This window comes from Dendropsophus ebraccatus, chromosome 2, assembly GCF_027789765.1.
Source record: "Dendropsophus ebraccatus isolate aDenEbr1 chromosome 2, aDenEbr1.pat, whole genome shotgun sequence".
Taxonomy (NCBI): domain Eukaryota; kingdom Metazoa; phylum Chordata; class Amphibia; order Anura; family Hylidae; genus Dendropsophus; species Dendropsophus ebraccatus.
The window spans coordinates 128,831,495-128,844,551 of NC_091455.1; the positions used below are offsets into that span (position 1 = coordinate 128,831,495).

At 42.5% G+C, this 13,057-nt stretch overlaps 1 protein-coding gene across 6 annotated transcripts in view; it reads left to right on the plus strand.

The window, feature by feature from the left end:
- The first annotated feature begins 2,105 nt into the window (after positions 1 to 2,105).
- The window catches only part of NOD1 (nucleotide binding oligomerization domain containing 1), an 83,877-nt gene continuing 72,925 nt past the window's right edge, over positions 2,106 to 13,057 (plus strand). Inside the window, exons 1-2 of one of the 6 annotated variants that reach the window (XM_069960281.1) lie at positions 2,106 to 2,192; positions 3,638 to 3,703. The gene's annotated coding sequence lies outside the window, so the exon portion shown is untranslated. Of the gene's footprint in view, positions 2,193 to 2,389; positions 2,469 to 3,637; positions 3,704 to 13,057 lie in introns of those variants that run through there. The other 5 variants (XM_069960280.1, XM_069960284.1, XM_069960283.1 and 2 more) reach the window with 5 other exon arrangements.

The window sequence follows — 13,057 nt, forward strand, 5'->3', positions numbered from 1 at the left end:
TGTATTCTCTACCTGTAACACCACACAGCACACTGTATTCTCTACCTGTAACACCACACAGCACGTTGTATTCTCTACCTGTAACACCATACAGCACACTGTATTCTCTACCTGTAACACCATACAGCACACTGTATTCTCTACCTGTAACACCACACAGTGCGCTGTATTCTCTACCTGTAACACCACATAGCACGCTGTATTCTCTACCTATAACACCACACAGCACACTGTATTCTCTACCTGTAACACCACACAGTGCGCTGTATTCTCTACCTGTAACACCACATAGCATGCTGTATTCTCTACCTGTAACACAACACAGCACATTGTTACTACCTGTAACACCACACAGTATGCTGTATTCTCTACCTGTAACACCACACAGCACACTGTATTCTCTACCTGTAACACCACACTGTATTCTCTACCTGTAACACCACACAGCACACTGTATTCTCTACCTGTAACACCACACTGTATTCTCTACCTGTAACATCACACTGTATTCTCTACCTGTAACACCACACAGCACACTATATTCTCTATCTGTAACACCACACAGCACTCTGTATTCTCTACCTGTAACACCACATAGTACACTGTATTCTCTACCTATAACACCACATAGCACACTGTACTCTCTACCTGTGTCACCATTGGAATAAAGTCAAGCATGTTTTGAATTTAATTTGTGCCATTTTTTTCTTCACATACGTATTATGATCAAGCATCATCAAGTTTTTTTCTTTAAAGTTGAGCAACGCAATAAGGACTTTATCTGATTTTTTTCTTTTACTGGATATACTGCTTATGTCTAATTTTTTGTGCAAGAGTGATTAGCAGTGCCAGCTCTGATCCTCTGTGTTGTTTAGCATTATTTAATTACCTTACTGTATAAATTCCAAAATGTAGTAAACATGGGGGTAGCGATAGCAGTCGCACATGTTAGTTTACAGTACTGTCACTTGACGGGAGCAAGGGATTATCCATAATCTCTTGCAGCCATCCAATCACCTGCAAGCCCCACTGTGATGTCAGAACCTCTCCCTCCCCCCCCCCTATATAGGGTGAGCTACTTTCTGGAGATGGGCAGTTGGCTGTGTGTGTAGAGGAGTGATGGATCACAGCAGGCATTTATGCAACAAGAGGGAGAGAAATCGAAAGACATAGGGCTAATCAAGCCGACAGCCTTTCAGCGCTGCTCCGCTCCCTACCGCAAAGTGCTGAACCTGATCAATTACTGCAGCGGGAGGGAGGCGGCAGGGGCCGATACAGGATGGTAGATAAGGAGCACTCATATCACTAAGGAGGCACCTTGCTGGATGGGGCGGGAGAGAGGTGGCAGGGACCATCATAGAAGGGAGCTAAGGAGAGCTCACCGGGCTGGACGGGAGGGGGCTGGTGTGATCGGGCAGCCACCAGGGGGGGGGGGGGGGATTGTTTGTACTATATACTCTGGCTGTATCAAGGGGAGGGCCCATGATTAATTACCTATTTGTTATTATTTTTCAATATATCACTTTTATTTTTTTTTATTTTTTTAGAGAAATTGAATCTACTAAATTGGGGGAAACAGCACTATATGTGCATTTCCCATAATTAGCGTACATTGGGAATTTGAATAACTTTGCTTATGAAATAACATTTAAAAAAAAAGATTTTGGCCTTTAAGTATATGGTGTTATTAGGCATGAAAAACTGTAATCTATGTAGATCCTTTTAAATGGTGCAAGGTGGGGGTGGGGGGAAAGTTTCCTATGGGGCCAGCCATTTCTAGTTACACCTCTGGGCGGTTTTACTTTTTAGCTACAGACCATACTGTTTTGGTTGTTGGTTGTAGTGTTACATTATGGTGATATTGTTTATTGTATAGTGGTTTTCATTGCTTTATTTACTTACAGTGTGGCAGTATTATTTTCTCTATTCACTTCTGTATGATGGCTATTAGTTTACTCTTATTTAGATAAACTTCCCACGTTATTTAGCTGAATTTCCCCCGCTATTTCACCACATCCAGTCACAAGCTGCTGCGTTTCTCCCGATAACACGGAGTTCCCAGCAGACATGCGCAGTTGCAGTGGGAGGGTATAGTATGTTGGCACTGTGACAGCCGGTAGTTCTCGGAGAAGTAGAGTCGAGCAGTGAGTGGGCTGTATGATCGCGGTGACCGGGCGCAGTCCTGACTCACGGTAAGTGCCGCTGCTGATCCGTGAGCCTCAGGTTTGCTGTGTCCTACTTGTACAGCCTGTCAGCCTTGGACGGGTACAGTGCCGGGACATGTGACGCCAGGAAGGGCTGGTAGCAGTGTGTGGGGAAGTCTCCGTCCGTGACTCGCAGTGGTGCCAGCCTTCTCCTCAGAGCTGGCCACATGGAGCCCTGGTGCCAGGACGTGGCCTGTCGTGTTGCTACATTGCTAGATGTCTGGTCACTGTTGGTGACACAATCCAGCCCAGCTTGGCATACTGGTATTACTTTCAGCTAGAAATTGGATTAGATTGGGTCAGTCTGGTCAGTCACTGGAAATCTCCTGTTACTAAAGGATCCCAATAATAGTGTTTGTGTCATTGTCATGTTGTACTAGCACCCCTGCCCTTCTCTAGAAGCTGCTGCTGAGCGCTGCTCTCCCCCTCACTGCAGGACTACACTATACAAGGCGGCTTCTGGCAGATTTTTAGTCACACAGAATTCTGCAACAAACCTACCTTAAAGGGCTTTTTGCATGTTGTAAGTTTCTCGATAGAATGCGATACAGATGCAGTGGGATACGCATGCACACCGCCATTCTATTTATTATGGGGGTACAGCGTGCAACTGTTTCCATTGTTCTATAGAGAATGAATGCAGCGGGGGGTGCATGCGTGCTCTACTCAGAGGCGTAGCTAGCCTTTCCTGCACCTGGGGCAAACATTCAGATTTTTTTGTTGTTGTGACAGTGCCCATTTAACTTAACACAGCATGATCCCCTGCATAGCGAGACAGCAATTTATAGTCCCATATCTCCTATTATAGCCCAAACCACTGTGTAACCCAAGGGTGTAGTAGTTTAGGGGGGAATGAGAGAAGACTCTAGGTGAGAAGGGCAGAGGAGGAGGATGGACACACTGGAAATGTAGGGCACAGGTGAGAAGCATTTTCTGTATGTTTAGGGGGGAAGAATTCTTCTCTGTACTTCCCCTCACACAGTCCACCCTCTACATTATAATGTTCAGCATTCAGCTCCCAGATAGTAATCACTGTCACAGCTGCTGCAGCTCCTCTTCATTCTCATCCGTACTTCCCAGACTCCCATTTGCTTCTCAGGCTTCCATATTCCATAAAATACCCATTGAATCATCCTGAAGACTACCAATTCCTTCCATGCTTATTATTTTCTTTTCAGTCTCCTTCTGTCATTTCTGAGCCTCCTGCTTTGTGCAGAAGACTTAGAAAACTGTGTGTGAGCTGTTCTCTCTGTCTTCCCAACCTTTCGTCTCTCTTCAGAGATGGCTCATATAAACAAGTCCCTGGCCGTCTTTCTATGCACTTCCTAATTCCTAAATCGCTGATGGCTTCACTGTGATTAATTCTCCCCGTATTACAGGTTGCCAATACAGCTGGCGAGAAAGCTAATTACATATGTTTTCTGTGTCTTTAGTAGAAAGCTGCAGACTCAGAACTGGGATAAGGAGACTAAAAGGTAATGACAAGAATGGAAGAAATTGTAAGTCTCCAGGAGGGGAAATAATTCAACAATGTTTTACGTGAGTGGAATATGCCTTTAAGCTAGGGTTAAAGGGAACCTGTCATCAGAAACAGCCCCCTTTAAGCTGAAGTTAAAGGGATCCTGTCTACTTCGCTCTTTATGGCGGCTCTATTAATTCCTATGGCGTTGCCAGAAAGAGCAGAGTAAGCCGAAAAGTGCTTACTTGGCTCTTTACAGCCGCTCTATAGGAATGAAACAGCCCCTCACCCTCATTGTTACAAAAATACTCTTCATGTCTGCAGCCTTTTTATACTCACAAATGGTTGACCCAATCTCAGAGAATTTTTAGTCTCTTTTGAAATGTTGCAAGCATTTCAAAGTGAACCACAGACCGCTGCAATAAGGGAGTCTTTCCCGGTTTTATGCTGCCTGTAGTTTGTACAGCATGAAATTAATGACAGGCTTCATGCAACTTCTGCGACAGATGAATGAAGACATAGAGCTCTTTAAAATTAGTGTGTGTGTGTTCTGGGGGGTTTTATATTGAAATTCCAGCTCATAGGTACTTTTTGTAATATGCCAGGTAACAGTACTCTATTACTATAAAAAGACTGTTTTCTGATTCATGTAGCCCTGTACTTTGAAAAGGTTGTCTGGGCAAAATTAACTTGTCCCCTATTCACAGGATAGGGGCAAGTAAGATATCGCGGAGGGTCCGACCTTCGTACCCCACAAAAACAAACAAAACACAAGAGAAACAAAATATGCTATGTAGACAATATGGCTTCTTGTTATGAATACTGCCGTGGGTACGGTATGGGACCTGCGGTTCTATTCATTCCTGTGGATCCACGGGAAAGAGCCGAGTAAGTTAGTAAGTGGCTCTTTCCAGTGGCTCCATTAGAATGAATAGAACCATAGGTCACATGCTGTAACTGTGTCTGTATTCATAACAAAAAAGCCGGGGGCCCCATACAGAGATTGGCGAGGGAGTGGGGGATACTGAGGTCGGACCTCTTGTGGCCTGTTACTTGTCCCCTATCCTATGGATCAGGGACAAGTTAAAGGGGTAGTGCGGTGTTCAACATTTATTCACTAAATAACACACATTACAAAGTTATATAACTTTGTAATGCGTGTTATTTAAGTGAATGTCCCCCTTCCTCGTGTTACCCCCACCCCGGAAGTGTGATGCCGTATACTCACTGAATCACTGTTGACCCTGGCCGCCATCTTGTGTCAAACATGTCATCTTCAGGAGGCAGGCCGGACCACTCCAGCTCAGCCAATCGCGGCTGAGCAGCTGATGACGCCCTGGAGGGGGACGGCATGAAAGGGCTGGAGCGGTCCGTCCGGCCTCCTGAAGATGACATGTTCAACCCAAGATGGCGGCTGGGGTCAACAGTGATTCGGTGAGTATATGGCATCACACTTCCGGTGTGGGGGGAACACAGGAAAGGGCCATTCCCTTAACACACATTACAAAGTTGTATAACTTTGTAATGTGTGTTATTTAGTGACTAAATGCTGAACACCGTACTACTCCTTTATTTTTGCTTGGGCCACCTCTCTGTATTGGCACAGGTTGGTGTCTCCACACCAGCTCACACTCGCGTATTTATGACAAATTCAGCAAATCTTCACTTTAACCACTATTTCATTTGTACTGTGGACATTCCATATACATAATTGTATACAAAAAGAAAATGAAAAAGCTTCAGTTAATTGTTTTAAAACCACTCTTTTATTCCAAACCCAGTAAATTTACCCACTGGGCACAACTGAGGCAGAAAGATGATCAACTATATATTATTACAAACCACAGACCGCAATGCAGATAATGCCCCACATAGCAAAATAATGCAGACTCTAAACATGATGAACATTATTACCTTTTCCCTATGAAGAGCTAGAACCCCAGGTGTATTGCCAAATGCTGCAGCTTCCTCAGGGGACGTGATGTGTGGAAGCTGCAGAGAATCATGTGCAAATCCTTCTAGTCTGAAAATGGAAACTAGGCACTTCCTTCTTCCCTCCAATACCTCATATGTGATGAGTGGTGTTGTGAGTTTCTTGTTCTAGCCCTCTATACACAGAGTTTTACATTCTGGACTCTGTGACACTCCATGGCCTGCAGCTACAGTACAACAGTCATTTTTTATAATGATGAAGGTGGGTATTGCTTACATAACTAAAAAAAAAAGCTCCCACCCAAGCTTGTATTTTGTGGCCTGTTAGTCAGATACATTGGAGAGCAGTTGATTTTTTTTTACTGGGGCCATTATTGGCCAGTTATTGACCAGCAACCGATCTGCATTGGGCAACATGACCGGCGCTCAGACACGTTAAAACTTAAGAGCTGTTAGCCATCCAAGTCCAGATTATTAGAATCCTATTACTTATCCCAGTGCTTTGGGGTTTCTTACAAATGTTCCCTTCCTGTTGACCCTTCCATAAAATGTCAACAATATACCTGCATTTATTTGGTGTCCTGATCTCAACATTATGCACCTACATTTATTTGGTGACCTAAATAGTACGTAGGAATACTACATATCATTTTCTACACTACTTGATATTTTTGTTTTCTTTGTATGAACCTTTATATGCAAAGGCTGTAAGATGAGACTTACAGACAAGGCAAATATAATAGAAACAGGTCATTTTGAAAGCAGCCATATTTCTGTGGAATGCAGTTAGTCCAGCCTGAGCTTGTAAGGAGTACCTTGCATGGCAAACAGGCTTGTGCAATATGGTGATTTCTCGTCTTGTTATAGAAGTGTTTTCCAATGCATGTTGAATTTGTGGCCTTATCAGCATGTCATGAAAAAGTGCCAATAATACCAATATGAGACAAGTCTTCAACTGGATTTAAAGAGTCACTGTTGTGTTTTTTTTTTTTTTGCAGAAATCAATAGTCCAGGCGATTTTAGGAAACTTTGTAATTGGGTTTATTAGGCAAATATGCCATTATCTGCATTTAAAAAGCCTTTTCCCAGGTCCCCCGCCCCTTCCTCCTCTTTTCCATTCACTGCAAAATATCAGGATATTGTGACTTGCTGCATCAGACACAACCCTGTCTGTTCTATAGAGAGGGGAGGGGGAGGAGGGACATGAGTCGGCAGCAGAGAGCAGAGAACAAAGTATTACAGGCACAGAGCTGGGTGACCGCTGTATAGAGAGGTCAGTGCTGACTGTCAGAGGAGATAGCCGGGTCATGTAGTTGTAAATTAACTCTTTGTTGTCCTGTTTTGGTGTCTCATTTGCCCCTATCCATAGGAGAACAATGAAGACAGGGGGGAGAGCTTCAAACTGCTTTTTCATAATAAAAATTCATTTTTCCGCTAATAAACCCAATTACAACGTTTTGTAAAATCGCCTGTACTATTGATTTCTGCAAAAAAAATATTTAATGACAGTGACACTTTAACCCCTTAAGGACAGAGCCTGAAATGGCCTTAAGGACAGAGACAAATTTTATGAATATGACCAGTGTCACTTTATTCATGAAAAACTTCGGGATGCTTTTACCTATCCAGCCGATTCTGAGATTGTTTTCTCGTGACATATGGTACTTTACATTTGTGGTAAAATGGAGTCGATACTCATAACGAATCTTTATGAAAAACACCAAAATAATGTGAAAAATTGTGAAATAATGCATTTTTCCAACTTTGAAACCTTTCTGCTTATACAGAAAATGGTTATGCGACATAAATATATATTAAATAGCATTAGCAACATGTCTACTTTATTTTGGCGGCTTTTAATAAACTATATTTCATTTTTTTTGGACAATAGAAAGCTTAAAACATTAGCAGCAATTTTCCAAATTTTCAGTAAATTTCAAAATCAGATATTTTTAGGGACCTGTTCAGGTTTAAAGTGTATTTGAGGGGACTGTCTGTTAGAAAGCCCCACAAAGCACCCCATTTCAGAAACTGCACCCCCCAAACTCAGCAAAAGCACATCCAGAAAGTTTTTTAACCCTTTAGGAGAGTCACAGAAATAAAAGCGTGTGTAAGAAGTGTGTAAGAAATTTGAAAATTTTTATTTTCTGTGCAGAGATTTTATTGTAATCCAATATCTTTCATAATGATAAACCTATTACCAGAGAAATGCACCCCAATATTGATTGCCCCGTTTCTGCAGTTTATAGAAATACCCCATATGTGGCCCTATTGCGCTATTTGACACAACCACAAGCCTCAGATACAAAGGAGCGCCTAGTGAATTTCAACGCCTCTGTTATATTTTGTCATTTTTGACAGTACCACTTCAGCTAGGCAGAGGCTCTGGGGTGCCAAAACCTAAAAAAACACCCCTAAAGGGACACCATTTAGAAAACTACACCCCTCAAGGAATGTAACAAGGGGTGCGGTGAGCATCTGGACCCCACAGGTGCTTCACAGATTTTCAGAACAATGTGGTGTAAAAAAGGAAAAATTCTATTTGTTGTTCTAGCCTTCATTTTTCATTTTTACAAGGGGATAAAAGAAAAAAAAACCCACAAACGTGTAGCGCAGTTTCTCCCGAGTACAGAAATACCCCACATGTGGACATAAAGTGGCAAGCGGGCGCAAGACGAGCCTCCAAAGGGAAGGAGCGCGCCAATTGGCCTTTGCAAGCTGGATTTTACTGAAATGGATTTCAAGGGTCATGTCGCATTTACAGAGCCCTCGTGCTGCCAAAACACTGGAAACCCCCCACAAGTGACCCCATTCTTGAAACTACACCCCTCAAGGAATCTAACAAGGGGTGCAGTAAGCATATGGACCCCACTGGTGACGGGCACAAATGTGGAACAATGTGACGTGTAAGTGAAAATTTTCATTTTTTCACTTTCACGGCACAAATGTGCCCGTCATCAAGGGGTCCATATCCTCACTGCACCCCTTGTTAGATTCCTTGAGGGGTGTAGTTTCCAGAATGGGGTCACTTGTGGGGGGTTTCCAGTGTTTTGGCAGAACGAGGGCTCTGTAAATGCGACATGGCGTTCATCATCCACTCTGGCCAAATCCAACCTCCAAAATCCAAATGGCGCTCCTTCCCTTCGGAGGCTTGCCCTGCGCCCACATGGCGCTTTATGTCCACATGTGGGGTATTTACAGACTCGGGGGAAATTGCTCTACACATTATGTGTGTTTTTTTTCTCTTTTAACCTCTTGTAAAAATGATAAATTCAAGGTTAAACCAACATTATAGTGTAAAAAATTTAATATTTCATTTTCACGCCATATTGTTCCACATTTGTGCCCGTCACCAGTGGGGTTCATATGCTCACTACACCCCTTGTTACATTCCCTGAGGGGTGTAGTTTCTATAATGGGGTCACTTGTTGGGGGGTTCAACTGTCTTGGCAACACAGGGGCCTTTTAAATGCAACATGGCCCCTCGAAATCCATTCCAGCCAAATCCAGCCTCCAAAAGCCAAATGGCGCTCCTTCCTTTTGGAGGCTTACCCTGCACCCGCATGGCGCTTTATGTCCACATGTGGGGTATTTCCATACTCAGGGGAAATTGCTCTACACATTTAGTGTTTTTTTATCTTTTAACCCCTTGTGAAAATGAAAAAATCAAGACAAGATCAATAATTTAGTGTAAAAATTAAAAATTTTTTACACTATATGTTAGTCTAGCCTTGATTTTTTCCTTTTCCACAAGGGGTTAAAAAAGAAAGTGAACACAAAACGTGTACCCCACATGTGGACATAATGTGCCAAATGGGCACATGGCAAGCAACCAAAGGGAAAGAGCGCCATTTAGAGGCTGGAATGGAGGATGGAGGCCATATCGCAATTAAAAAGCTCCTGTGCTGCCAGGACAGTAGAAACCCCCCACAAGTGACCCCATTCTGGAAACTATACCCCATAAGGAATCCAACAAGGGGGTACAGTGAGCATATGGACCCCACTGGTGGCGGGCACATATGTGGAACATGTGCCGTGAAAATAAAAAATACAATTTTTTCATTTTCACGCCACAAATGTGCTCGTCACCAGGGGGCCATATCCCTGCTGCCCCCCTCGTTAGATTCCTTATGGGGTGTAGTTTCCAGAATGGGGTCACTACTGTGGGGGGTTTCTACTGTCCTGGCCGCACAGAGGCTTTGTAATTGCATCATGGTATCCTTTAATGGGAATGGCGGCCATATCTATTTAGCTGGGGAAAAGGGACAATTCTAATTTATTTGGGGTATTAGGCCAATTATTAGTTTATAAGGTTGAAAATGACAGGTGTCCATCAAATTTACTGGCCGGCCTATCACGGCGATCGTGGGGGTGGCATCGGCGCCATCTTTCTTGGGGACACTTATGGCGATTGGTGCTTTCTCGGACAGCACCAATCGCCATTGCCTTCCGGGTCACCGGGTCCTCGATGACCCGGAAAGCTGAATTTAGCTGCTATATGCTGATCTGTATTGATCAGCATATAGCAGCGATCGTCGGCACAGGAGGGGTTAATCACCCCCCGTGCCGACGAGCAGAGATGGCCTGCTATACATTATAGCAGGCCATCTTCCCCGACCGCTGTGTGTGAACACACAGCGATCGGGGAAACATCGGGCGTAAGTATACGCCCGTTTGCGTTAAAGCCCACCCTGCGGGGGCGTATTCTTACGCCCGATGTCGTTAAGGGGTTAAAGACTGTCAGGTGTTTGTTGCATTGTTATTCTCAGAGAATAATAAAAAGTATTTTCAGAAAAGACCTTCCATGTGTTTGTGATGATGCTTTATACTCCTCTTTGTATGTGATAATGTTATTTTGTATAATTATTATTCCTTTATTTATATAATGCCAGCTTAGCTTCTAATGCAAAAATCAGTCTTTGTCTCTATAAGGCCCTGTTCATACTACAGAATCGGCGTCAAGATTTTTTATGGAAACCCCCTGCGCAGACTCGGGGAAGAATCTGATTGCAAAATTATCATTTTGTTAACGCCTTCACGTCTACAATCTGTATATATACAATCCCACTGCCTATGCCCTGTGTAGTAGGAGTCATATATATGTTCAAGACTGTACGCAGTGACGCTTCAGTGTGAGCGGCCCACACATGAAGGTCTCGAGAGTCAGGGATAATGACAGGCAGCCGTGATCACACACCTGCCTGCCATTAACCCCTTTAAGGGAGCATTTAACGGAGTCAGTGACAAGAGAAGGACCTGTCAATGACTGATAGGGACCCCAACATTGTGAATGCAGAGACCTTAATCACTTTCCCTGACAAAGTATAGATGAAAAGACAATCAGCTCAGCGTGTGCATTGCAAATAAAATGGTTGTCGGTCTTTATTAGACAGAAGCAGGTGGTGAATAGCAATCCGGGCGTACCCCGGTGATGAAGTGCACACTGTTACACACTGTTGTGTGTGTTTTTTTAATGTACCTGTAATGGATTTTAAGAGGCATCTTTAATAAAGAAACAACAATTTTATTGGAGATTTGGATATCAAGTTATTTGTACTTTCCCTGACAGGCGGGGTATAATACTTACCTCCTTCCTGTCAGATTAGAGAAAAAGAGAACAAAGACAGCGCTCCATGTGCAGGACCAGTTGCAATGGGATGGACAGAATTCCAGTACCGGAGTAAAACCGGGTCCCCTCTCACCTGGCTAAGTTGTGCAAGATCGAGGCACAACTCTCCATGCGTATACTCAAGAAGGGAACCAGTGTGCAGCCTTCCTGCAAACCCACGCCAGGGCCGTAACAAGATGCAGACCTCCTCTCCAAATTCCAGCAGGATGAATAGGCGCAGCTACTCCCAACAGATGATGTAAAAAAAACTACTTTATTAAAATAATAAAAAAACATGTATAAAAGGCTCAGCATTACGCGTTTCTAGACCGGACTGGTCTCTTCATCAGATGCTTAGTTAATACAGTCGGAAGTAGCCATATTTAAATCCAACAAGAGGAAGTGACATCACAAGTAGGAGGATACAGAGTATATATAAACCCATAAGTATACACACATATATACAAAAATACACACATATACATACATACAGACATATACATATACATGGACCCAAAGCCAGAATTCATATACATAGCAAAAAAGGATGACAAATTATTTGATGCTATCAATGCACTCGTTTAACCCATTCGGTACCAGAGATGACAGGCAAAAAATCCAATAGGTCTCCCTGTTGATCAGGGAAAAATCCAACAGGGAGACCTATTGGATTTTTCCCCTGTCATCTCTGGTACCGAATGGGTTAAACGAGTGCATTGATAGCATCAAATAATTTGTCATCCTTTTTTGCTATGTATATGAATTCTGGCTTTGGGTCCATGTATATGTATATGTCTGTATGTATGTATATGTGTGTATTTTTGTATATATGTGTGTATACTTATGGGTTTATATATACTCTGTATCCTCCTACTTGTGATGTCACTTCCTCTTGTTGGATTTAAATATGGCTACTTCCGACTGTATTAACTAAGCATCTGATGAAGAGACCAGTCCGGTCTAGAAACGCGTAATGCTGAGCCTTTTATACATGTTTTTATTATTTTAATAAAGTAGTTTTTTTTACATCATCTGTTGGGAGTAGCTGCGCCTATTCATCCTGCTGGAATTTGGAGAGGAGGTCTGCATCTTGTTCCTGTCAGATTGGCAATCTTCTAATAGAATCTGCCTCAGGCAGACTCATTGGGAAGATCGCCAATAATACCGATCATTTCTATGAAATGGCATAGCATTGATTAGTACAGTGGTGCCTTGGATTACAAGCATAATTTGTTCCGGGACGATTCCAATCTTAAACCAAAGCAAATTTTTCCATAAAAAATCACTGATATGCAGACAATTGGTTCCACACCCCAAAAATAATGATTCTTTATTCTAAATAACATTACCTATGAAAAAACAATGCTGGACAGTATTCTACATATATCAAAAAAATACTTTATTGATTACAAACAACAGAAATTAATTCTTTTGTTTAAAAACATATGTTTAAAAAGGGAGCCGAAAAACCATACAATACATGCATCAGATGGTATACAGGGCAGAGAGAAAGATAAAGATAATAAATACTATATTTCACTTATATATTAAACCATTGATGGTATATCACTTGGCCCACAGAGGTAGAAGGAGAAAAGAAATGAATAGTAAATGCAAATAATCAAGAAACAGTAAAGTAAATCTACACAACTAAGACTGCAAGTGCAGTTTAAAGTGCAAAGTGCAATGTAAAGTACAAACTATACAAGTGTATAGTACAACCTCTGGGTATGTAGTATATATACCTGCCCTGTACCACCACTCACCCAACGCTGCGTTTCGCTATGCAAGCTTTATCAAGGGTAATGAGAGTCAGGTCACTTGTCTTTTTATGTATCCAAATACCAATCACAT